The sequence below is a fragment of the Peromyscus leucopus genome, chromosome 15 (genome assembly GCF_004664715.2).
Source record: "Peromyscus leucopus breed LL Stock chromosome 15, UCI_PerLeu_2.1, whole genome shotgun sequence".
Taxonomy (NCBI): Eukaryota; Metazoa; Chordata; class Mammalia; order Rodentia; family Cricetidae; genus Peromyscus; species Peromyscus leucopus.
Genome location: NC_051076.1, coordinates 46,519,111 through 46,546,103, shown reverse-complemented (window position 1 = coordinate 46,546,103; position 26,993 = coordinate 46,519,111).

The following is a 26,993-nucleotide window of genomic DNA, read 5'->3' as shown; positions in this document are numbered from 1 at the left end:
GAATAATACAAAAATTAATGAAACAAAAGAGTTGGTTCTTTGAGAAAATCAACAAGATAGACAAGCCCTTATCCAAACTAACCAAAAAACAGAGAGAATCCAAATCAACAAAATCAGAAATGAAAAGGGGGACATAACAACAGACATTGAGGAAATCCAGAGAATTATAAGGTCATATTTCAAAAACCTCTACTCCACAAAACTGGAAAACCTAAAAGAAATGGAAATTTTTCTGCATAGGTACCACATACCTAAGTTAAATCAAGACCAGATAAACTATTTAAATAGACCAATAAGCCCTAAGGAAATAGAAACAGTCATTAAAGATCTCCCAACCAAAAAAAGCCCAGGACCAGATGGTTTCAGCGCAGAATTCTACCAGATCTTCAAAGAAGAGTTAATACCAATACTCTCTAAATTGTTCCACATAATAGAAACAGAAGGAACATTACTAAACTCCTTCTATGAGGCTACAATTACCCTGATTCCTAAACCAAACAAGGATGCAACAAAGAAAGAGAACTAGAGACCGATCTCCCTCATGAACATTGATGCAAAAATACTCAATAAAATACTGGCAAACAGACTCCAAGAACACATCAGAACAATTATCCACCATGATCAAGTAGGATTCATCCCAGGGATGCAAGGGTGGTTCAACATACGAAAGTCCATCAATGTAATACACCATATAAACAAACTCAAAGAAAAAAACCACATGATCATCTCACTAGATGCAGAAAAGGCATTTTAAAAAATCCAACACCCCTTCATGATAAAAGTCTTGGAGCGATCAGGAATACAGGGAACATACCTAAACATAATAAAGGCAATATATAGCAAGCCAACAGCCAACATCAAATTAAATGGAGAGAAACTCAAAGCAATTCCACTAAAATCAGGAATGAGGCAAGGCTGTCCACTCTCCCCATACTTATTCAATATACTGCTTGAAGTTCTAGCCAGAGCAATAAGACAACATAAGGAGATTAAGGGGATACAAATTGGAAAGGAAGAAGTCAAGCTTTCCCTATTTGCAGATGACATGATAGTATACTTGAGTGACCCCAAAGATTCCACCCAGGAAAGATAAAGCTTATAAACACCTTCAGCAACATAGCAGGATACAAGATCAACTCAAAAAAATCAGTAGCCCTCCTATATACAATGGACAAAGAAGCTGAGAAGGCAATTAGAGATACATCACCCATTACAATAGCCACAAATGACATAAAATACCTTGGGGTAACACTAACCAAGCAAGTGAAGGACCTATATGACAAGAACTTTAAGTCCCTGAAAAAAGAAATTGAAGAAGATGTCAGAAAATGGAAAGATCTCCCATGCTCATGGATAGGCAGAGTTAACATAGTAAAAATGGCAATCTTACCAAAAGCAATTTACAGATTCAATGCAATCCCCATCAAAATACCAACACAATTCTTCACAGACCTGGAAAGAATAATACTCAACTTCATATGGAAAAACAAAAAACCCAGGATAGCCAAAAGAAACCTGTACAATAAAACAACTTCTGGAGGCATCACAATCCCTGACTTCAAGCTCTACTATAGAGCTACAGTAATAAAAACAGCTTGGTATTGGCATAAAAACCGACATGTGGACCAATGGAATCGAATTGAAGACCCTGACATTAACCCACACACCTATGAACATATAATTTTTGACAAAGAAGCCAAAAGTGTACAATGGAAAAAAGAAAGCATCTTCAACAAATGATGCTGGCATAACTGGATATCAATGTGTAGAAGGCTGCAAATAGATCCATATCTGTCACTGTGCAAAAAACTTAAGTCCAAGTGGATCAAAGACCTCAACATAAATCCAGCTACTCTGAACCTGCTAGAAGAGAAAGTAGGAAGTAGTCTTGAACGCATTGGCATAGGAGATCACTTCCTAAATATAACACCAGTAGTGCGGACACTGAGACAAACAATCAATCAATGGGACCTCTTAAAACTGAGAAGCTTTTGTCGAGCAAAGGATATGGTCAACAAGGCAAAGCAACACCCTACAGAATGGGAAAAGATCTTCACCAACCCCACATGTGACAGAGGACTGATATCCAGAATATATAAGGAACTCAAGAAATTAGACATCAAAATGACCAACAGTCCAATTGAGAAATGGGCTTTAGAACTAAACAGAGAATTCTCAACAGAGGAAACTCAAATGGCTGAAAGACATTTAAGGAATTGCTCAACATCCCTAATCATCAGGGAAATGCAAATCAAAACAACTCTGAGATACCACCTTATGCCTGTCAGAATGGCTAAGATCAAAAACACTGAAGACACTTTATGCTGGAGAGGATGTGGAACTAGGGGAACTCTCCTCCAGTGCTGGTGGGAATTGCAAGCTTGTACAACCACTTTGGAAATCAATATGGCACTTTCTTAGAAAATTGGGAATCAATCTCCCCAAGATCCAGCTATACCACTCCTGGGCATATACCCAAGAAATGCTCAATCATACCCCAAGAGCACTTGCTCAGCTATGTTCATATCAGCATTGTTTGTAATAGCCAAAACCTGGAAACAACCTAGATGCCCTTCAACTGAAGAATGGATAAATAAATTGTGGCACATATATACAATGGAATACTACTCAGCAGAGAAAAACAATGACATCATGCAGTTTGCAGGCAAATGGATGGATCTAGAAAAAATCATCCTGAGTGAGGTAACCCAGACTCAGAAAGACAAATATGGTATGTACTCACTCATAGGAAGATGCTAGATGTGGAACAAGGATGACTGGACTGCTACTCACATCACCAGTGAGGCTACCTGGAAAACGGGACCCCAAAAAAGACACGGAGAAATGGATGAGATCAACATGAACAGCCTGGTCCTGAGTGGGAGCAATGAATGGCGAGGGTGGAGGGAAAGAGAGTGGGAGATCCTAGCTGGATCAAGAAAAGAGAGGGAGAACAAGGAATAGGAGACCATGGTAAATGAAGACCACATGAGAAGGGGAAGAAGCAGAGAGCTAGGGAGGCCCACGGAGATCCACAAAGATACCCCCGCAAAAGACTGCTGGCAATGGTCGAGAGACGGCAGGAACTGACCTACTCTGGTGATGCGATGGCCAAACACCCTGATAGTTGTGCCATAAACCCCATCCAAGGACTGAGGAATCTGGAGGCAGACATCAACGGCTGGGCCCCTGGTGAAAAAACACACATCTAAGAACAACGGGAATTAGCAAAAAAAAAAAAAAAAAAAAATGACAAAATATAAATTGATAAAATTTAAATGAGATGTATAAATCCACATAGTGAAAGACACTAGCATATCATTCAAAACAAGATTATGCAGAATAATACAGGTATGTTTGCATAGGATACATACTATGGAATAATGCTTTTGTACACTGGTTTAATAAAATGCTGATTGGCCAGTAGTCAGGCAGGAAGTAAAGGTGGGATAAGCAGACAAGGAGAATTCTGGGAAGAGGAAGGCTGAGTCAAGTGATGCCAGTCTGCCATCCAGGGAGCAGCATGTAATGGCACACAGATAAAGCCACAGAATACGTGGCATCATGTAGATTAACAGAAATGGTCTGAGTTTAAGTGTGAGAGCTAGTCAGTAGTAAGCCTGAGCTAATGGCCAAGCAGTTTTAATTAATATAAGCTTCTGAGTGATTATTTTATAAGCAGCTTCAGGACCATAGGTGAGACAGATTTGTCCCAACCACCAACCAGCCAGGACACAGAAAAACTTGCAGCTACAGATACATGTATCAAATTAGTATCAATTTTAATCTGAAATAATTTATACAAAGAATATATATGGGTAGAAAATTTTATCAGTTTTAAATATATTATCTTTTCACCAAAATTATTGTCCCTATTTACACTTCCATTGGCTGTTTAATAGGAATATTAGCTGTCTCACATTTGTTTCTAAAATCCAAAGTATAATTCTTTAAAATGTTTTCCAGTATTAAAACTGAAAATTTTCTTTGTTTTCTGAAAGAAAAATCTAGAAGATGTTCTATAAATCAACTGTTTGTTTATAAATCACAGTCTTCTAATTTTGTCCATTTAATACTCATCTAGTAGTGTGAAAAACTGATTTTGCATTTGATAATATGATTACTATTTGAATCAAAGTTAAGTAATGAGTCACAGTTGCATTTTATTGTGCTTCTATGCAACCTTGCACTTTATCTCATGTGCTTGCTTTCTTTGTTTATTCTTACTGTGTCTTTCCCCTGGGAATCATTTTGATGAGAAAGTACAGAAACCAGAGAAATAACAAATGTCTGAACTCCAAATCCTCATTACATTCTTGGGGAAATATACCATGGTCCTCGGTTTGTGTGTTCACACACATTACAACTGGAGAATTATGCCTCCTTGCATTCCAAGTATGCAGAGGGCTGGAGATCAGATCTGTGTTTGCACAAATATGATGAAGTACAAACACGATTTCTGTTTTTGCACATCCAATTGTATCTGTGAAGGGTAAACTAGATCATTTTTCTGGCATGTAATTATAGATCCCTTCAGCGTCAAGTTGTTAAGCCCTATAAGTTCCAATGACATTCCCCACAAAGTTCTAGTCAACTGAGTTACCAGAAGCCTTTGATTATTGTGTACTATTTGCTTTTACAGTAGGCTAGTCAAAATGCAGGAGTGAGTCCTGCACAAGTTAGCCTTCATCTCTTGGCTCCTCCAACATTATCAAAAATGGTCCTCTGGTAGATAAATATGACATTTAAGTCTCAAATAACAATGAAAACACAAGCTGATGTTGGCGGAGGCATGGTAGAAAATTTTAAGATTGATGACTAAGGTCATATTGATATATATCCAAAGTTCTCTTTTATAAGAGTAAAGACAAACCACAAAACTATGGCTATTTACTGAGTGAAATTATTTAAACAGCCTTGTGTCAATTCACATGAACAGGAGCTAGATGTTATGTTGCTACTTTATGTTAAAGAATATATATCAAACTGAAATGCTCAGCACAAATTCTTGCTTTGTGGACACAAGATAGTTAAGTGTAGTTTATAGTTTGTTCTGCTTTGTCCAAAGAAAGTAGATTAACCAACTGAACTTCAAACTTCTCCTTCATAGCACTGGCTACTTGGCCTTATGTGATGAACAAATAGTTTTATCACCCATTATACCCACCAGGAATAGTGTCTCATTAAGAGTTGTGGCACACATCATTAGCCATTGATACTTTTAAATATCTTGGTCAGCATTACATCCTCATAAGAAATTGACCCTCCTGGAGCTTTGGTTTGAATTCTTGCCAGATATCAAAGTCGAAAGAAAATTTGATTTTATAGACTACTCAGCCTATAGCATTCACACTACTTCCAGCTCATTGCAACAATTTAATGGAGCTGTTTCAGAATGAGTCATGGTGACTCCAATCAATGCTTCTTATTGAGGGAAGAGTAACAGATAAATAGTCTTCCTATTTCGTAGCATTGGGATATATCATCTGTTATTCATTGCACAGAGCGTATGTCATCCAGAATTACTGTCCACCAATTAAGTTTCTCATATCACAGTCTTATTAGAAATACTGCCTTAATTTTCTTTTCAGTGGCAGACACTTCTGCTTGGTTATCACTCCCTACAGCAAGTAATAAAATCATACATTTATCATCTAGTGATATATTCCATCTGAAATCCTTTTCAGAACCTGAAATTGAGGTCTATGGAGCTTCAAGCATGGAAAAATCACTAGGACTTCCCCTTGGAGTTCAAAGATTGTGGTTACAAGAAATAGATGAATCTTGTTCTTAATCTATAACCTTCTGCCTCAAAAATCTCAAAATGATATCAATTCTTCTCCTGGTGTAACCAAGCACTGGACTCTAAGGCTTGAATATGTGCAGGTGCAGAGTAGACTGGTGTCACTTAGCTTTTTAGCTCAGTTTTTTAACTAGTTAATTTTCTTCAATTGCAACTTACCTTCACTGAATGTTGAGGAGGCTAACTCTCTCTCATGACACTCAGATTTATACCTCCAGAATTTCTTCTCACATTTCTATGCAAGCCTTTTTCTGAAAATTGCTTCTATTATTGATTTAATCAATTCCTTTCAATATTCATTATTTTGAAGCACTGATTTCTCAGACATACAGAATTGCTTTTTCTAGACTCAAGCCATGGCTCTTGTTCCTCCTTACACTATTATTTCTCTTTCCTAAATTATGTTGAAATTTCTACCATCTGCCAAGTCTGTAAGATTAATGTCCAATTGTTCTTTCCTAATGTTTGCTCTTGCAATAAAATACAACGAAGCCCATAGTGTACACACACTTTCACACACAGAGAAAGAGATAGACATACTCTCTCTTTTATATTTAAATTATATTTATGAAGATTAAATCGAAGAGCTCTTGACTCAAGTACTTCAACATAATAGATATTAAACAAATAAATAAATGTAAGTAAAGTGTAAATGACATGTAATTTATATTCTACTGAATGATAGTTTCACATTCTTTAATGTGTAAAATGATTCAAAATTTCAATATTACAAGTGAAAAATTGTGAGTCAGTGCCCAGTCACTATTAATGGTACTCATCTATTTTAAATAATCATCAACAAATATTGTCATTTCTTGATCTCTATTATATTTTATTGGCTGGAGATATTGCCTAACAACACATAACTCATTTTTTCTAAAAGCTCATGCATTTACAACCTTTAAAACAAGATCTCCTATTCCTTCACAAAGTAGCCTTTCTTTACTACAAAACACTGCTTATTCACAATAATTAAATTAAGAGATATGTAGCTAGAGTTTTCCTGCCTTGCCCACAGTCAGGACAAATCTTTGTCACCCGCCAGTCCCACAGCCGCTCAGACCCAACCAAGTAAACACAGAGACTTATATTGCTTACAAACTGTATAGCCATGGCAGGCTTCTTGCTAACTGTTGTTATAGCTTAAATTAGTCCATTTCCATAAATCTACACCTTGCCACATGGCTCATGGCTTACTGAGAGTCTTCATATGTGGCTTGTCATGGTGGCGGCTGGCAGTGTCTCCTTCTGCCTTCCTGTTCTTTCTTTTTTCCTCTCTGTTAGTCCCGCCTATGTTTCCTGCCTAGCCACTGGCCAATCAGTGTTTTATTTATTGACCAATCAGAGCAACACATTTGCCATACAGAACATTCCACAGCAGAGATAAGATTTTTTTAATAAAACAAAAATTATAGAATGTCCTTTGACTATGGAGAGAAGAGGACTATGGGGAAAATGAGAAAGACTGCTATATAAGCCATGTTTCTACTACTGTGGATACAGCAGCTTCCTTTAAATGCCGAAATGAAAGACAGACAAGTTCAACATTCTTAAAATATTACAAAATGCTTAGAGCTGCATTGCTTGGCCTGATTTCCAGGCAGGGTTTGCTTTCAATCTGAGACTAATGAACAAGAAAGAGATGACCAATTATCTGATACTGGCAGGCTAAATTACAGATGTCCTCATTAACACAGGGTGAAGCAGATGAGTTAACAAACCACAGAGGAAAGCATGACACTATCATAGAATATATGTTATTTCCCTTAAATATGTAGGAGGAAAAAGGAAAGTCTTGGTTTCAATAGAAATACTTTAAATGAAGACATGCTGTTATTTTTAAACCAAACAATGAAACAAATAAGTGACTGCATCAAGTGTCCCAGCTGGGTACACCGATGTGTCAGACTTTCAGTTCTGCTTCATGGTTTTAAAATCCACAGGATCATTTAGGTTGCTCTAAATATTTGAATGAGGGAATTGAACTTTAAAAGCATTCTTAATAACTTTATTGTAATCATGAAAGGTGAAGACAATTTTGATTTGATGTCCTAGTCTCTTGTCCTCCAAGGTATTAAAAGAGCAGTATCACTATCGAATTTTGATTTCCTGAATAGAAAGAGGAGTCCTCGGGGACAGTAGACACTGTCATGCAACATTTAAACTTGGATCTTTTCTCTCTAAAGGCACTGTGATTCCTCCAGATTTCCCAGCCTTGAAGCCCTGAGCAGAAGAGTTTATTTTCAGCCGTGATTTTATTCTTAGTGGGAGAAATAGTTTGAGTGTGAAAGAAAGGTTAGGATATACCTACATGGGCTCATTTTCTCTCAGATTTTATGTCTACCACAGTTAATTTATTCATATTTTGAAATTTAAAAGATGAGCTATGTAAAATGTAACATGGATATATTATGTCTTTGCATCCATGCACAATATTTTAGTTTTTGATCACCCAAATTAAGTATTTTGCTCTAAGTTACAGAATAAGTAAATATTCCCACCACACACACACACACACAAATCTAGCTATTAATTATTTCCCATAGGCCCCCATAAGACCAGTGGTCTGACTCCAAAACACAGAACTGTCTTTTTTGTAATTATTGTACTCTCTCACTTCTCCTCCCTTTCTTCCTTCCTCCTTCCTTCCCTTCCTCCCTTCCTTATTCCCTTCCCTCCTTCCTTCATTTCATTCCTTCCCTTCTTCCTTCCTTCCCTCCTTCTTTCCTTCCTTCTTTCTCACTCTCCCTCTTTCCCTCCCTCCCTCCTTCCTTTCCTCCCTCCTTACTTCTTTCCCTCCCCCTTCTTTCCTTTCTTCCTTCTCTCCCTCCCTCCCTCCTTCTTTCCTTCCTTCTTTTCCTTCTTTCATTCCTTCCTTCTATTTTTCCTTTCTTCCTAATTTTACTCTCTGTCCTTCTTTCATTTCCCACTCTCCCTCACCCTACCTTCTTCCTTATGCTTTATATTGGCCTTCTTTGATTACTTTGTGTAAATGGCTCAAATATTTTGGTTAATGATTTCTATAAAAAGAAGTTTCTGCCTCCGTATCACCACCCTAAACCCCAGTAATGCTCAGAAATCAGCCAGAGCTAAGAGATATCAAGCAACACTTTAAAAAGCTGACTTCTTTATGGCACTCTTCAGGGATATATTTCTCTGTACATGTTAATTCTCCATACCAGAAATGAAATTTATGATATGAAATCTTTACTGATATTTCTCTGTGTCCTAAGCTTATATCACACAACTGACAAATACAATGTATCAAAGTAACCTTATTAAATCAGTTAATTGAACTTAATTTTTAAATGGTTAAAATGAGTGAATGAACAAATGAACTTTTTCAATGACATATTGTATCCTTTACTAGTTATCTTCATCAAAAAATACTAAGGAGGAACATCAACAAAAAACAAACAAACAAATTTAAAAAAAAACACTGATTCCTTACTGCCTTTCAGAGATGAGGAAATTGAATTCACCATGTCAGGTCTGGGCTAGTTTCCTGTGACTGAAACCACAAGTCACTACCATCTTGGAGGTTTGAAACCACAAATATTTTACTTAAACTTAAGCTTCAGAGACTGAGAATCTGACATCACTGAAAATGAACTAGTGATCAAGGTGCAAGCAGAGCCTTGTTGTCCTCAAGAGCAGAAGGTGAAGGAGTTCCAGGGTTCTTTCTTTCCTCCTTCGTATATCCACCCAGAAATTTGTTTGGGTCTATAGCACTCCAATGTGCATGTCCATGGTTACTTTATCTTCTCTAGTTTCCAATTTTTAGGAGCCCTCAAAGAAAAAGAAACCTGCTTTATTACCCGTATTTCACCACTTGTCTGAGGTAATTTCTTTTTTTTCCCTCTCTTTAGCTTCTTTTATATAATATTTATTACCCACATTCAATGACAATTCTACATATTTAAACAGCTGTTATAGCAACATTCCCACTCCACTACCACATTTCTATACAAAATGCATTTTACAAGACATGATTAATCAACTCAGTGAAATTCTATACAAGAAAACTGTAACTTTGTGAAAAAATATTTGGCTATTTTTCTTGCTCACAGTAAGTTTTTATTTAACTTTTAAAACCATTATTCTTTTAAATTAAATTTTAAATTTTATACATGACCATTTTGCTTTCATCTATGTATGTGTGCCAGGTATGTGTCTGGTGTTCATGTAAGCCAGAAAAGGGCATCAAACCCCTGGAACTGGAATTACTAATGGTTGTGAGCTGCTATGTGGGTGACAAAACCAAACCTCCATCCTCACAAAAAGTAGCAAGTTCTCAAAACTGCTAAGCCATATACCCAGCCCCCAAATACTACTTCTTGTAAAATATCACTATTACAATACAATTGAGAATATAAATTGCAAATAGCTGGAGAAGGGAAAAGTATCTATCCAATTACCTGTCCAAAAGACTGAAGAAGGGGGAAAAAGGCACATGGTTTATAGAGATTAAACTGCTGCAAGGTACTGGGAAGCAAATAAGAGGGTTGACAACTGAGTGAAATCTAGAAACACTGGACTAGAGAAATGTAAGATCTAACAGTAGGGGTCCCCTGTTCCAGTGAATGAGAAGTTCTTCTTAGTGGGGCTGTGGGCATAAGAAAGAATGAAAGTCTAGCAGGACCCAGAGTTAACAGAATTTTGAACTTTGCAAAATTACAGAAAATAATTTAAAAAAAAAACAGAAAAAATAATGTGACATGTGTGTCAAGCTTTGTTAGAGAAAAGGTTCTTACCCCTCACAACACTGTGAAGTCACATCACTACAGAAATCAAGACCAGCCTTGGCTGCATAGTTCCAGACCAGCGCAAACTACAAAAGGAAATTTCCTCATCCTAAAGAGAATTAAGCAAAAACTATATTGAGATTTTCTCTTATTATAGCAGAAATGGCAGCCATCAGAAAATACAAACAAAAATAAAATGTAGAAGCAGAAAGGAACAATAAACTCTGTATGTAACTGTAATTTTTTAGGCATTATAGCAATCAATAAGAAGGTTCAGGAAAAAATATTCAACTTTTATATCATACAAGTATATTATTTCTGGATGTATACTCAAAGTATCAAAATCAGCATATAATAATATAATAAAGAGAAACAGCTATATACCCACATTTAGCACTACACTATTCATAATTGTGTTTCAGCCTCTGATCTGATGCCTATGAACAGATGAATGCAGAATAAAAAATTATATATATTGTATTTTTTAACCATAAAGAACAAAATGATGTTTTCAAAAAAGTAGATGGTACTAAAGATATGTTGTGAAGAAAAATAAGCCAGATTCAGAACAAGCAAATCATATTCCTGTTACATATGGAATTTTAACATACCATAGTGAGAATTATTATTTTGTATACTTAATATATGTTAATAAAATAAAAAGTGTGAGTGATAGTACAAACAAGTTGATAGAAATAACAGAGTCCTAATTACAAATTACAATGCACTGTGCCATACATACAAACATATGTGGTAATGTCTTATTTATGATGAAATGTGGTGCTATTTTATTTGTGCTTTAATAAAGTTTGCCTGGAGATCAGAGGAAATATCAGGCCATTTTAAGTAAACAAAGATGTCTGGCAGTGGTAGCACATACCCCTAATCCTATCACTTAGCAGGCAGGTTCTCTGTGTCTTCGAGGCCACACTAGGGAACAGAGCCAAGCGTGGTGACACACGCCTTTAATCCCAGTACCAACCATAGAGACCTGGAGGTCTGCACAGACAGACAGACAGTGACACAGCTGTGTAAGAAGAAGAAGTGAGGTCATTGGGCTAAAATAGCCAGTGAGAGGATAAAACAGCAAGGCAATAAAGGCATGGGTAGAAAGCAAGTAACTTGCATGTGGAAGCTGCAGAGTTGGTGAGGTAAGGTTGGCTGGTGGCTTTTCCTAATTCCCTGATCTAAAGCTTTCATCCCTATATTTGGCTCCATGTTTTGTATTTTAATAAGACCATTTAGAAATTCGTCTACAAACATATTCTTACTTTTAAAATGTTACTTTCTATTTAAATACAGGTTTAATTTGGTGTTGTTGCAGCTGGAAGGTGAGACAAAATTGAATGTGTGAGAGAATTACAAAACAGATGGATAAGGAAAGAATTTCCAGAGTGTATGTATGGCATATGCATTCATACAAACAAACATTGCTTGTACATCCAGATACTGAAAATGACCATGAAAAATCTCTGCGAGTTGTGTTCATGTAAACAGTTGCTCATAGAAATTGACCAAATTGTCAGGCAGTGGTGGCTCACACTTTTAATCCCAGCACTTGGAAGGCAGAGGTAGGGGATCTCTGTGAGTTCAAGGCCAGCCTAGTCTACAGAGTGAGTTCAAGGAAAGCCAGGGCCAAACAATTATCCATGTCTCAAAAAACTAAAAGCAAAACAAACAAACAAACAACAAAAACCCCACTACATTTATGTATCCACAGTGAGAATCTGTGACATTGAAACCCAAACAATACCTTCCATTTCTATTTTACAAGGGGCTTTCTATGTCAGAACCTTCATTCAGGAGGAAGAGGCTGCGGGCCAGTGTGTTCTTCCAGCCTGGGATAAGAAGACCACCATTATTTCTCATCTACTCCAACCCCATGTGGTAAGAAGCTTTCAAGCATGAGCAATATTCTGTTTGATGGTTATATATACATCACACTAGAAACTACAGTAGTAATGCACCATGGATGTAACATTGTATACTGTGTAAAGCAACTAATGTAGAAATCAAAACTTGTGAGGTAAACTGAGTCAGATCCTTAATGAAGATGAATAGAAGTGCTGAAATAAACATTTCAGTCTATTGCCATAAAGCACTCAAATAAATTATAAAATATGTACCATTGTAACTTTTCTGTCATGTTTCTTGATGCTGGATTTCAAGTCTATAACACATAAATTCTCTTGTAAGACCAGAAGTGCATGGATTATTTCTTTATATATAATTAAATGTCTTTGATACTTTTGTTTCTTTCTACATGATGAAAATCTGTTATTAAATTTCTGTAATTTTTGTCAATAAACGGAAAATGTAGGATAAAAAAATTACCAAATTTATACTGGTACCTACACAGCCTCAGAGAAACAAGAAAAGATAAGGATAAAATTGTTTTTCCAGCCACTGGCTTTTGACTGTAATGAAAGTACAAATACTCATTCTTATGCCAAAATGAATTCCCCACCAGGCTTGGACCAAACAGAATAGAGATTGAGCCTGAGCTCCCTGTGAGTATTGCATGGGTGACTTTGATGTACTTTAACCCTTAAGCTATGGAGTTCAGAAGCATCACTAAGACACTCACACAGGAAAGTGTGTTTCCCATTTGCTTTCTTATTTATTAGTTGGTTCATAGACACACACACACAAAAGGTATTCTAATATTATGTAAAATTTACATAGGAAAAAGATCCTTAACTTCTAAAGTAGTCACTGTATTTAACTTTGCGAAGCAGTCACTGGAACCTTTTGGTTTTATCATTTGGGTCACATCCTCTCTTCCCACATGAATGGACCTAAGGAGGATTCTGATAACTCCAGCATCCCAATTTCCTTTTACATAGGCTTTCTTGACATTTGTAAGTTTGCTTAAGGCATTTTCCAGTGAAGGTATAGATTTTTAAATGAGAAGACCCTTCGCAGCCGCTTGCACATCGCCAATGTCAGCAGAAGCATTTGATCTCTACCTTCCACTCTTGCTCCTACACAGCTATAACAGGAAACAGCTACAATGAAAAGGATTCAGATAAGCCGCTGTAAATAAGTATCAAATGCAGTATGTTTCTGAACAAAATAATTTTGTGAAGTACTAGAAACTATGACGACGTAGCTATTTGTCTCAACTCCAAAAGGGATGGAAGCCTAAATACCAATTGTATTTGAATGTGTTTTCTGTGCCCTAATCACTATGAAATTTATAAAAGAGAATGTCTCTTCCACATTCAAATATATGTAGTCTTTTTATATGAGCTAATGGTTTGACATACTAGCTCTAAAATCGATGCCTTTAAATGTACAGTTACTCTGGACAGTTGGAAATATTTGAGCAAAAAGGGACTGCCTGCAGTTGCTTAATTTTTAGCTCTAAGTATATTATAAACTATATTTAGTTTGGTAGTATGTCCTTAGTAAATATATTATTATAGAAAAATATATTTTCTTTTTATTATTTTTACTCTTCACATATATATTACATCCCAACTGCAGTTCTCTCTCTCACTCCTCCCCTGAGTCACCCCAGCGCACCGCCCCTCTCCCCCATATCCACCCCTGCTCCATCTCCCCTCAGTAAAGAGAAGGCGTCCCAGGAACATCAACCAAATACAGCACAATATGCTACAAAAATTCCAGGCACATGCCACCATATCAAGGCTCGACAAGGCGACCCAAGCAGGAAAATGGTCCCACAAGAAGGCAAAAAGAGTCAGAGACAGCCCCTGCTCACACTGCTGGGAGTCCCACAAGAACTAAAAACTGCTCAGCCCTAACATGTATATAGAGGATCTAGGATAGACTTCTAAAGTCTCCCTGATCTCTGCGAGCCCCCATGAGTCCAGGTCAATTGCATATGTGGACCCTGTTCTCATGGTGCCCCTATCTCCACTTGTTTCTCCAATCCCTCCTCCATCTCCTCCACAGGATTCCAGAGCTCTGCCTAATGCTTGGCTGAGGGGACTTTGCATCTGCTCCCATCAGTTGCTGGATGAAGTCTCTTTGGTCTTTTTAATTTTGCTAACCTCCAGTCCCAGAACACTCTGAAGGCAGGACAAACTAGGTTGAAGGTTTTGTGGCTGGGTTGGTGTCCCAATCCCTCCACTTGAGGTCTTGCCTGGTTAGAGCAGATGGCTGCTTCAGACTCTGTGTCCCCCGTTACTGGGAGTCTTTGCTAGGGTTACTTTTGTGGATTCCACGGAGTTTCCTTTGCACCAGGTTTCTACCTTGCCCCCAAATGACACCCAGTTCAAGTTGTGAAACATTTTTCTTAACAAATGTATTGAATTCTATTATTCAAGACTATTTTTGTAGTTAAGAACTCATATAATTATCTAGTGGTAAGACATAAAAACAATGAACTTTTGTGTGCCTGATTCAATTAAATTAATATGCTTACCATTTCTCTTATGGCACTATCCCTCCTCTGTAATATAGATATAATAATAACATACCTATACCAGAAAATGTATCAAAGCAATTCTTACATTTACAAATATTTTATGAACCATGCATGTAAGATTATATGAAATATAAATTGCACAAAATATAAACTGAAGTATTATTATAACAAATATTAACATAATTAGATTTTTTTTCTTTTAAGATCAGGCATTTTTAACTGATAGTATCAAATGACATGTTAAAGGAACCAAAAGAGTTTCAAAGTCAGTCCTCATATGTACATGAGCACATTGATTTACTTTTTGTAATTTTATGCTTCATCAGACTATTTCCTGATATCTTTATCAAAATGGAATTGAGGCCTTAATATCAGTTGTATATTAAAGTGTTTTCCCTAAAATATACAAGATTTGTTCTTCACAAACAAAATGTGTAAATAATTTTTAATTCCATTAATATATACCATTATTTCCTAAACAGAAGTTATGAATTCCCTTTCCCCCTTTAAAATTAAGTTTTGGTAATGTACAAAGCATTGGGTTAACTAACACTATAGGCAGTTTTTAAAAAAACACATGGAAACCAACTACCAGAGAAGCTTTCAAATATGTACATATGCTATATAAGATATGTTTAATGGAATTATGCTACAAGGGACTTCCCTAACTAGACATGCATTGTAGCAAATAAATCCCAAATATCAAGAATAGACTTCTTGAGTTATTTACCAATAGGGTCACATCAACCATTCCGAAACATTACAGATGATTTCCAACAGTGTTGGCTAACCTCCAGAACTTTACAGTAAAGCTCTATTGCTGACCATACTTGAGTCTTATAGATCATGGGGCAATCAAGATGGCACTCACCTGAGAGCTTAATAGACATCTTTCATGATGATGCAAAATGTATACGCATTGTCAGGGGAGAAAAGTAATCTTCAATCACCCAGCAGTGAACTCTGCAAGCTACAACATTGTCTGCACTGACAAGATGTGGCCACAGGTATGAGAGCAACCAGCCACATTCTGATTGGGTATAAAGCCCAATTTATCAAATAGAACCCATATCTGCCACTGTTGACGGGGCCAGGACCTTCAGCTAGATGGCTCTGACACACGCATGCAAGTGCCTTTTTATTTCAGATTTTTGTGTCTTTTAGTAAGTGAAAGAAATTTAGGACATACACAACTAATAAAACACTTCTACATTGGCAGCAAGACAATTTACATTTCCTGACACCTCAAATACCCTTCTATACCTATGCCCAGAATGGTTACTCCACATCCAGCTGTCACATCTGCATTCCCCAAAACTGAATGTCTTAATCATTCTAGGTAATACAACAAATTACATAGACGGAATGGATTAGATAACATTTTTTTTTTTATAGTTCTAGTGACTGGGAAGTTAAAGAGCTGGTAGATTCAGTGTTGGTTAATTCTTGATTTACAGAGAGTAACCTGTCTATACTCTTTTTATTAAGAAATTTTTTATTCATTTCACATACCAACCACAGATTCCATTCTCTTCCTTCCCCCTGCCCCTCCAGTCTTCTGCCTCTCCCACAGCCTACCCCTCCATTACCTCCTCCAACAAGGTAAGGCCTCCCACTGAGAGTCAGCAGAGCCTGGTACATGCAGTAGAGGCAGGTCCAAGCCCCTCTTCCTGCATCAAGGCTGTGCAAGGTGTTCCATCATAGGTAGTATGCTCCAAAAAGCCAGCAAATGCAGCAGGGATGTATCCTGATCCTACTGCCAGGGGGTCCCTTAAGCAGATCAAACTACACAACCGTCTCACTTACGCAGAGGGCCTAGTCCAGTCCCATGGAGGCTCAGGCTGTTGGTATAAAGTTCATACGTTCCCACTAATTTGGTTTTGTTGTCTCCGTAGATTTCCCCATCATGATCTTGATGCCCATTGTTCATAGAATCCCTCTTCCCTCTCTTCAGCTGGACTCCTGGAGATCGGCCTGGTGCTTGGCTGTGGATCACTCCATCTGCTTCTATCAATTACTGGATCAAGGCTCTATGATGACAGGATATTCACCTATCTGATTACTGGGGTAAGCCATTTCAGGCATCCTCTCCACTATTGCTAGTAGTCTAAGCTGGAGTCATCTTTGTGGATTTCTGGGAACTGCCCTAGCACCCAGATTCTCCCTATCTTCATGATGTCTCCCTCTATCATGGTATCTCTTTCATTGTTCTTCCACTCCATCCATGTTCCAGCATCCCATTCCTTATGTTTTCATCCCCCATCCCCTATTCTCCATTACCCGCCTCATCCCCAGTTTACTCATGGAGATCTCATGGATCACCCTGGGAAAGGGAAATTCATGCAGATACCTTTAAGCCAACTTTGTTCTTGTCTTTCAGTGCCAAGTTTCAGAAAGTGTTAAATAATTTTTGCTACAATTTTAGGTTTAACTCCAGTGATTGAGATATTTTGTATTCTTTTCATTGTCAATTTTTATACACTGAAATATCTTTGAATTGCTATATAAAATGAAGATGTATTACTCTTTGAAGAGAAAACTATAATCCACATCCTTGAACTTTTATGTCCTTCGGCAAAATATAGTAAAATGTCTAGTAAAAGTTCAAAGACAAATTCAATAGTAACTTTTGAATTAATAAACAGTGTAAATTTTGTGACTTATTTTGAAAGTTGTACAGAATAAGAGAAGTTCAGTCATGTCCATTCCTACTGTCAATATCAAGAATCATGTTTTGGTATTTCAATTTTGATGTTTACTTCAAATTCTCCATACACAGAAGCATTTAAGCAAATTTACATTTGCATATGTCTAAAATTATTCCCTGCTCTTTTAATCTCATTACGACTTAACCCTGTTCAGTCAATCTACGGCATTTTTCCACAGAATGAATTGAATATCCTTCCTTACTTCATGACAGGACTCATGAGCCCTTCTAGAAATAGGATTTAGTCTTTCAGTCCATCATGATCATAATGGCAATATTTTCCTGTCTAGAAATGTAACATTGGAATATTTTATTTAAGGTGGATGCTGATAGATCACTTTTAGATGCTATAGCATACTCCCTGCCCAGTCTCCAAGGTCTGACATTTGCCATCTAAGAGCTTATCACAGTAGTTTTTTGATCAGGATCTCCAATCACTCATGCTCACTCCTAGTAATATCACTTTTTGTCATTTTATTACTGTCTTTTTTTCATGTTCTATCTTCAATATATTTTAAAAGTTGATTATTATTTAAGTAGTTTGTGACATCATTTAAATGTTTATATCCCAATCCAATATTTTCAAGCACTCTAAAAATCTTTCATTAGAGTAGGCTCCACTTGATCTTCAGTTGAAGAAGTTAAAACTGAAAATAATATTTAGTATTTAATATATATATAAACCCTAACAATATTAATATATTGTTTCACAGATAAGAACAAATTTATAAAAAATAAGGATATTTTCTAAACTTAAATAAAGTAGTGTCTATTTATCTGTAAATTTTTCTAATGTCTAGCTTAATAACAGGCAAATACAACCCATGTGTATTGTATGTGTGTATTGTGTGTGTGTATGAGCAATGTATGTTTGAGCACATGTGTGTTTGTGCATGTGTGTGTGTGCTATTTGGGGGATTGAAGAAGATCCAATGTCACTCAAACTCACACTGGGAAAAGAGTAAGCTTTGCTTATATTCCTGTATACTGTCAGCACCCATGGGACTCCAGATTACATCAGGCTCCACTACATGAAGTTTATAATTAAGGCTCCTCCCTCTATACTTTCATACCTTTTCTAGTATTTTAAAATATTATTGCATAAAGTTTTTTGTTATTTAAATTCTTTTTATTGAAAGCAATTGTTTTCATACAATATATTCTGACCATGGTTTCTCTTCCCAATCTCCTCCCTGATCTTTCCCACGTCACCTCCATTCAACTCTACTTCTTTCTCTCTCTGTTTAGAAAACAAACAGAAAATTAAAACCAGCAAGAATTTTAAAAATAATAAAAAAGCACAATGAATATATACATACATGTACACAAAAAACAAACAAAGATAACATAAAAACACAAAATTGAAAAATATAGTATCCAAGTAAAAGACCAGGAAGATTTTTCAAACATAATTTTTATTGATTCTTTGTGAATTTCATATCATGCACCCCAATCCCACTCATTTCTCAGTCCCTTCGTATCTGACCTTTTAGCATCCCCCCACAAAGGAAAACTTAAAAAGAAATAATCAAAATAAACAAAAACAAGAAATAAAATAAATAACAAATACAAACAATAATATTTACTACAAAGAAACAAAAATGAACAAAAATTCCCTCACTTCTCTCTTCCATATTTCCTCCATCAGCTCTTCATTCACCTTAATGCCACGGGGAACTGCTGTGTGTCATGCAGTATACACTTTTGTTCAGACAGTTTTACTTGCACATGTTCATTGTTTAATGTGTTGTTGGTCAGGTTCAAGACCTTTTGCTTCTAGTTTACCACCAATGCTGGACCCTCACAGAAACTCCTCTTGGATATCTTGCTGTTCCCTGATTCATGGAGATCATGTGGCTTATCATGGCCCTAAAAACAACACATGATTCAACACATGGTTCATATGGATCCCTGTGGTAACACAGGCAATAGACATCAATGCAGACCTCAGGCCCAGCAGGACCAGAGATCCAGACAAGACCGCCAGAAGCAGCTTAGACCCGGATGTTATCATGTCCCCAGGTGACAATGCAGGCCTTTCAGATCTCTATGGCCTTAGCAGCAACACGGTCCCTGGACTCCATCCTGGCCCCAGGTGGCAGTCCAGTCCACAGGCAGTCATAAGGCCTTTGAAGGTAACAGAAGGCACGGACATCAACATAGACCCTGGTTGCAGTAGGGCTGTGAAACCAGATATTGCTCCTGGCTACAGCTCGGGCCTGGACATCACCACTGCCTCTGGTGGCAGCATAGGCCATCCCAATCTGTATGGTCCTAGAGGCAGCGTGAACATCAGGCACAAACAGGACCTCAGGTATTGGCCCAGTCCCCAGACATGACCAGGAAGACTTTTTAAAAATTCCCAAACAAAGCAATATTAGAGAAAAAAAATCTAACAGTACAATTGAGTTCAATTTGTATTGTCGATCTACTGCTGGGCACAGGGCCTACTTATAAATATAGTTTATATACTCACTGAGACTCCATTAGAGAAAGCTGTTTTTCTTTGCAAACTGTTACAAATTGGAGATAACTTCATAGTTAGGGAAGGGAGCTCATGTTTACTTTCAACTCTCAGCATTGAGACTTTTGGATTGAACCTGTATTGACCTTTATGTGCTGCCACGGTCTCTGTGAGTTGATATGTGAGTCAGTCTTGTGTCTGAAAGTACTTATTCCTTGGTGTCCTCCACCCCCTCTAGCTCTTACTACATTTGTGCCTCCTCTCGTGCATAGTTCCCTGAGCCCTGAGAAGGGGTGTGATGAAGACCTCCCATTTAGAACTGAGTATTCTAAAGTCTATCACTCTCCTTGCACTGTCCAGTTGTGGATCCCATCTGCTGTTCAATGAAGTTCATTAAATGCAATTGAATAAATTGCAATGTTTTCACTTCTTTATATTGCATGCCTGCTTATAAATTACAAAGTATATTTACTCCATTCATACAAAATAGTAAAAATATCTTTTTCCAATTCCAAGTTTCTGTAGGAAGAGTTTCCAAGTGTCAAATTAACATTTACTAAGGAGACATGAACAATGTCTGTTTACCTCATATAGGGTACAAATGACAGAAGAAAATAGGATTCCACCAGAGTCCATCAAGAATCCAGGAGTTTGTTAGACTGACTTATAGAGGGCAGGTAAAGAGGGGTTACTCAAAGGAACATGGGTGACTCCAAAACAGCTGTATCAATCATACTTCCCATCCCATCATGGAATGATGACTTCACGGAAGCTGCATAATGAATTTCCTAATTCACTGAAACTTTTACTTCCTGTATACATTTTATTATCTCTCAAGATCTAATATAGACAAGGACAGAAAAGAAATGCATACTCTCTAGAGTCCCAACTGAGGGTAGTGAGATCTTTTACTTCTTTTCTTCAAAGGGAGTGTCAAAGGCTGTATTACCGTTTCCATAGACTTGGCTAACATTCTTATTAGTTGCCATGGATACCAGGCATAAATAGTTGCTACTCTAAGATGGCAATCATATTCATAGTATTCATACAGGTAAAAGGGGCCATGCAACAACACTTAAGCCCTTCCTCCTGGTCTTAGATTCTGTCTGCTTCCTCACTCACAGTTTTCCCTAAGTCTTGGAGATGGTGACCTGTCCATGATTCTTCTTTAAGCACCAGGCTGCCCTTCTACTATAATACACCCTTGTTTTCAGCAATTAACAAGTTATGAGTCACCCTTTAGCAACCATTGCCCACTGTAAAAACTTCCCTATAATCAAGATATGTTAAATAGAGTTTCTATTGCTATGAAGAGACACCATGACTGTGGTAACTCTTATATAGGAAAAACATTTAATTGGAGTAGCTTACATTTTCAGAGCTTTAGTCCATTATTATCATGGTACAACATGGTGGAATGCAGGCAGATGTGCTGGAGAAGAAGCTGAGTGTTCTACATCTTGTGCTGCAGCCAACAGGATACTGGACACTAGGTATGGCTTGAGCAAAAGAGACCTGAAAGCCTGCCCCTACAATGACACACTTCCTCCAACAAGGCCATACCTATTCCAACAAAGACACATATCCTAATACTGGCACTCTCTATGAGCTTGTGGGGGCCAGTTACATTCAAACAACCACACAAAGCAATACTTTTTGAGCATAAGCACAAACCTTTAGAAGACAATTTGACAGGCGTGGCTTTTTGTCTTTGCATATAGTACCAGACATAAAGTGGACTTTAAGTACAATGAAAACAACAGCCATGTCATTGTTACAACAATGAGTACCTTTTGTCTGGCATTTTATAGTGTAGCATGTAAGGTTCACAGCTGAGTAGAACTATTAAGTACAATCTCCTCACATCATCTTTTATAGTGACTTCTTCCCATAAAAAGGCCAGCCAGTAAGAATGGACCATCTGAACTGGTTCTTGAATAATTTCTCCACACATAACACTAAATTATGGGATGTTTTCTAGAACAGAGTCTTAACATTAAATTATGTTACTCAGCCAGGGGAAGTAGCAGTAGCCTTACATATTTTGGGAGCCTTGGGTGCCTCCCTAACCAAAAATTCATAGGGAGATAATATATGCCTCCTGGCACTAAGATTTTTATTTACTACCTGTATGGCTTCTGAACACACATTTTTTTTCATCCACAAAGAGTAAATTAAAAAAAAAAAAAACACTCTAGATGCCACTTTGGTACCCTTGTAGTTATTTTTTTCTAAATCAGTAATACATTCATATGGCTCATTGACTACAGGTAATTTATAGTAAGGCTGGCAACTTCAGGCCAATACCTGAAAGGAAGGAGAGAAGAGACACTCAGAAGACAACATACATGTATATGCACTAAATAAATAAATGTTGAAGAAAAGTAAAATAAATAATGTATCACTCTCGTAATTATAGAGGATGGGCAGGAGCTTTGCAGACCCACTGTATCCCATTCTAAGCAGCTATTCATTGATTTCAGGAGTTATCAGCTAATGGAATACCAAAGAAAAATGTTAGCAACATCCAATATTACATGAAAATACTCCAATTATTTTATCATTTGTTTTCAAAAGAGTGATGTGAAGTAAAACAACATGAATGGGATGCCCTACTGTACTATGGTCCATTATCGTTTTTCATGAACCACTCCTGGGCCACTGCTACGGGACTGGTGAGCATATCATTACTCTTAACAAAATGAGTGTTATGTGATCAACATTGTCCCAGGACCAAGGAGGGAGGCTGCCCTTCTATATACTTCACCTGATACTCAAGCTGGCTTTCTGAGTTGGACAGGCTCTGAGCCAGAACTAAATCACAGCTTTTTCTGTTTTCTTCAAGTTGGCTCCTATGAGAGTCCCAGGCAAGAAGAGTTTCCTCTACAGCATAATGTTATGTATGAGAAATATATACAGCTTACTTTGTATTATAACTATTCACCTTTGTATAAAGCTTGATTTTTTCTTCTGCATTGTTTACCATGCCTCTTCTGATGGGTTCTAGAGTCTTTAAATCACTGTAGAAGCTCACAACACAAATCTTACCACATTTATCTTAGAACAACCTTGACAGATAACTTTATTTTCTTTGCCCTTCTCTCATTTCTTCTTGGTTGACAACATTTTATGGACCTTAATTAGAGGACAGGATAAGACCTTTAAGTTCAGCAGTTCTCTTCTACTTCATAAGTTTCATGAACAAACAGGGTTTAGCAAGTAACAAAAGCCCTGCACCAGACCCAATGTTCCTATTATAGTCTTTTCTTTTTTTTCACTTTAAAAATTTTATTCTAAAGTTTATCATGGAAAGAAAGTTGCAAAAATACTATTACTGTGATAAAACACTACGATCAAAAGGAGGTTGGGGAGAAAAGGGTGCATTTGGCTTTATACTTCCACTGCAGTTGTGCATCATCGACATCAGAACAGGAACACAGACAGAGAAGGAACCTGTAGGCAGGAGCTGATGCAGAGTCCATGGAAGGGTGACACTGACTGGCTTACTCTCCTTGACTTGCCTAGCCTGCTCTCTCCTAGAGCCCAGAACTACCAACCCAGTAATGGCACCACCCACAATTAATTAATTAAGAAAATGCCTTACATCCGGATCTCATGGAGGTGTTTTCTCAATTGCAGTCCCTGCTTTCATATAATTCTAGCTTGTGCCCAAGTGGTATATAACTACCTAAAAAAATTGACCCCTTGTCAACTTGACACACAAACATACCACAGTTAAGACATAACTTTCTCTTCTTTTTCCATCCTCAAGATCACATATTAATGTCAAAATCACAATATAAACTATTTCACAAATATTTTACTTTTGATTTTTTTAAATCTCTATTTTTTCTTATTTATTTATTTTACATCCAGACCACAATTTCATCTCCCTCCTCTCCTCCCATCCCTCCCACCACCTCTTTTCTTTGCCCTCCCACCCACTCCTACTCCATTTCTGTTCAGAAAAGGCATACTTCCCATGGGTATCAACAAAATATGGCATATCGAGTTGCAGTGAGACTAAGAACCTCCCTTTGTAGTAAGGCTTGGCAAGGCAACACAGTATGAAGAATAAAATAAAATTCAACTTTATATGGAAAAAAAAAACAGGAGAGCTAAAACAATCCTGTACAATAAATGAACTTCTGGAGGTATCACCATTCCTGACTTCAAGCTCTACTATATAGTTATAAAAAGAAAAATAGCATGGTATTGGCGTAAAAACAAACAAGTGGGCCAATGGAATAGAATTGAAAACTCAGATGAAAATCTACACACTTATTAACACCTGGTTTTCCACCAAGAAACCAAAATTATACAATGAAAAAGAAAAACAAATTGTGGTGGTATTGTGTTCCCCAAAATATTGTGTACCCTAATAAACTTATCTGGGGTCAGAGAACAGAAAAGCCACTAGATACTTAGGATAGGCAGAGGTAGCACAGGCCTTTAATCCTAGCATTCCAGAGGCAGAAATCCATGTGTTCAAGGATATAGCCAAGCATGGTGACTCACGCCTTTAATCCCAGACAGCAAGCCTTTAATCCCAGGGAGTGGTGGTAGAAAGCAGAAAGGTATATAAAGCGTGAGGACCAGAAACTAGAAACTTTTAGCTGGCTAAGCTTCAGGCTTTCGAGCCGCAGTTCAGCTGAGAGCCATTGGGATGAGGACACAGAAGCTTCCAGTCTGAGGAGACAAGACCAGCAGAGAAGTTGAGGTTAACTGTGGCTTGTTCTGCTTCTCTAACCTTCCAGCATTCATCCCAATAACTGGCCACAGGTTTAATTTTATTAATAAGACTCTTTAAGATTCCTGTTACAAAGAATCTTAAACAAATGGTTCTGTTATAACTGGATGTAGGCATGTAGAAAAAATGCAAATAGATCCATATCTATCACTCTGCACAAAACTCAAGTCCAAGTGGATCAAAGACATCAACATGAATCCAGATACACTTAACCTGATAGAAAAGAAAGTGGGAAATAGCTTGAATACACTGGCAGAGGAGACAACTTCTTGAGTAGAAGTACTGAGTGCAGACACTAAGTTCAGCAACTAATAAATGAGACCTCAAGAAACTGAAAATCTTCTATAAGGTAAAGGATACCTTCAATAGAACAAAACAGCAGCCTACAAAAGGAAAAGATCCTCCTCACCAACCCCCATCTGACAGAGGCCTACTTTCCAAAATACATAAAGAACTCAAGAAATTAGACATCAACAAAACAAATAATCCAATTTAAAAATGGGGTACAAATCTAAACATTTTACAAAGTTTAAAAGTCCCACAATATTTATAGATTCAAATACTTTAAAATTCATTTTCTTTTTAAAAATCCAGGCTCCTCTTTTCACATTTAAAAAAATATATAATTAATTTAATTTTACATATCAGCCACAGATTCCCCTGTCCTCCCTCCTCCAGAACCCCCTCTGCCTTCTCCCCAATCCTCCCACCATTCCCACCTCCTCCAAGGCAAGACTCCCCTAGGGATACAGCTCAGCATGGTAGATTTAGTTGAGGCAGGTCCAGTCCCCTCCTCCCTTCACCTAGGCTAAGCAAAGTGTCCTAGCATAGGCCCTAGGTTCCAAAAAGCCAGCTCATGCACTAAGGATGGGTTCAGGTCCTACTGTCTGGGGCCTCCTAAATAGTTCAAGCAAATTGACATAGATTAATAAAAAGCATGTCAATTTCAGGTATAAAAGAGAGTGGGACAAGCCTAAGCTAATGACTGAACTTTCATAATTAATAAGAAGTCTCCGTGTAATTATTTGCAGGATGGGGGACCCAAGAGAAAGTACTACTATACTACTCCATTGCTGCTTCTGTTCTTGATGGTCATCCCTTGATACTGGCATTTCCAAAATGTTGGGGTCTTTGCTGCAACTGGGTTGCATATTCACCAACAGCTTCTCATAGGCTCTCCTCATGTGGTCAAGCTTCAACTTCTCTACATGACCCCTTTAATCTTGGGCCTTCAACTGCCACTGAGGCTGAACTTTCACCAGTGATCTCTTACAACCCAGATGTTCCTCATGCCTTCAAAACTAGTACCACCAGGTTGACTCATACTACAAAGTTCTTCTGTCAGTGTGAGGTACAAACTTGGCCACCTCTGGAACACAGCTTCTGTGTGCTCTCAGGAAACACTTTCCGGGAGGTTGAAACACAATGTTGATGGTCTTAATCACCACTAATTTCTCAGCTCCATCCAACCAGCATCAAGTATCCAAGTAAAGCAAAGGTTTCACTTTAGTAGTTTTGATATCTTGTTAATCACAGATGAAGCTTCAGGCCCAACTGACAAGAACCACAAAATCTTAATTAAAAATAGCAAATGGCCCCAATAGAGTATTTAAACCTTCCTTAAAACTCACAAGCCAAGACTCCATGTTTTGCATTGCCCTTAACATTCTTATTTTCCAAACTCCAACAGAACAGCACACCAAACATTGAACATTCCATGACTATTATTGCACAAAATTCCAAAGCACTTTCACAATCCTCCCCAAAACATGGTCAGGTCTGTCACAGCAATACCCAATTCCAGGTATCAATTTGTCTTAGTCATGATTACTATTGTTCTGATGAAACATCATGACTAAAAGAAAGTTGGGCAGAAAGGGTTTATTTGACTTAACACTTCTATAGCATCTTTTCATCAATGGAGGAAGTCAGGACAGAAACTCAAACACCACAGGATCATGGAAGCAGGAGCCGATGCAGGGGCATGGAGGGGTGCAGGCTACTGGCTTGCTCCCCCATGGCTTTCTCAGTCTTCTCTTTTCTAGAACCCAGAAGCTCTAGGTCATCAATGACACCACCTACAATGGCTAGAGCTTCCCTCATTGATCACTAATTAAGAAATTACCTT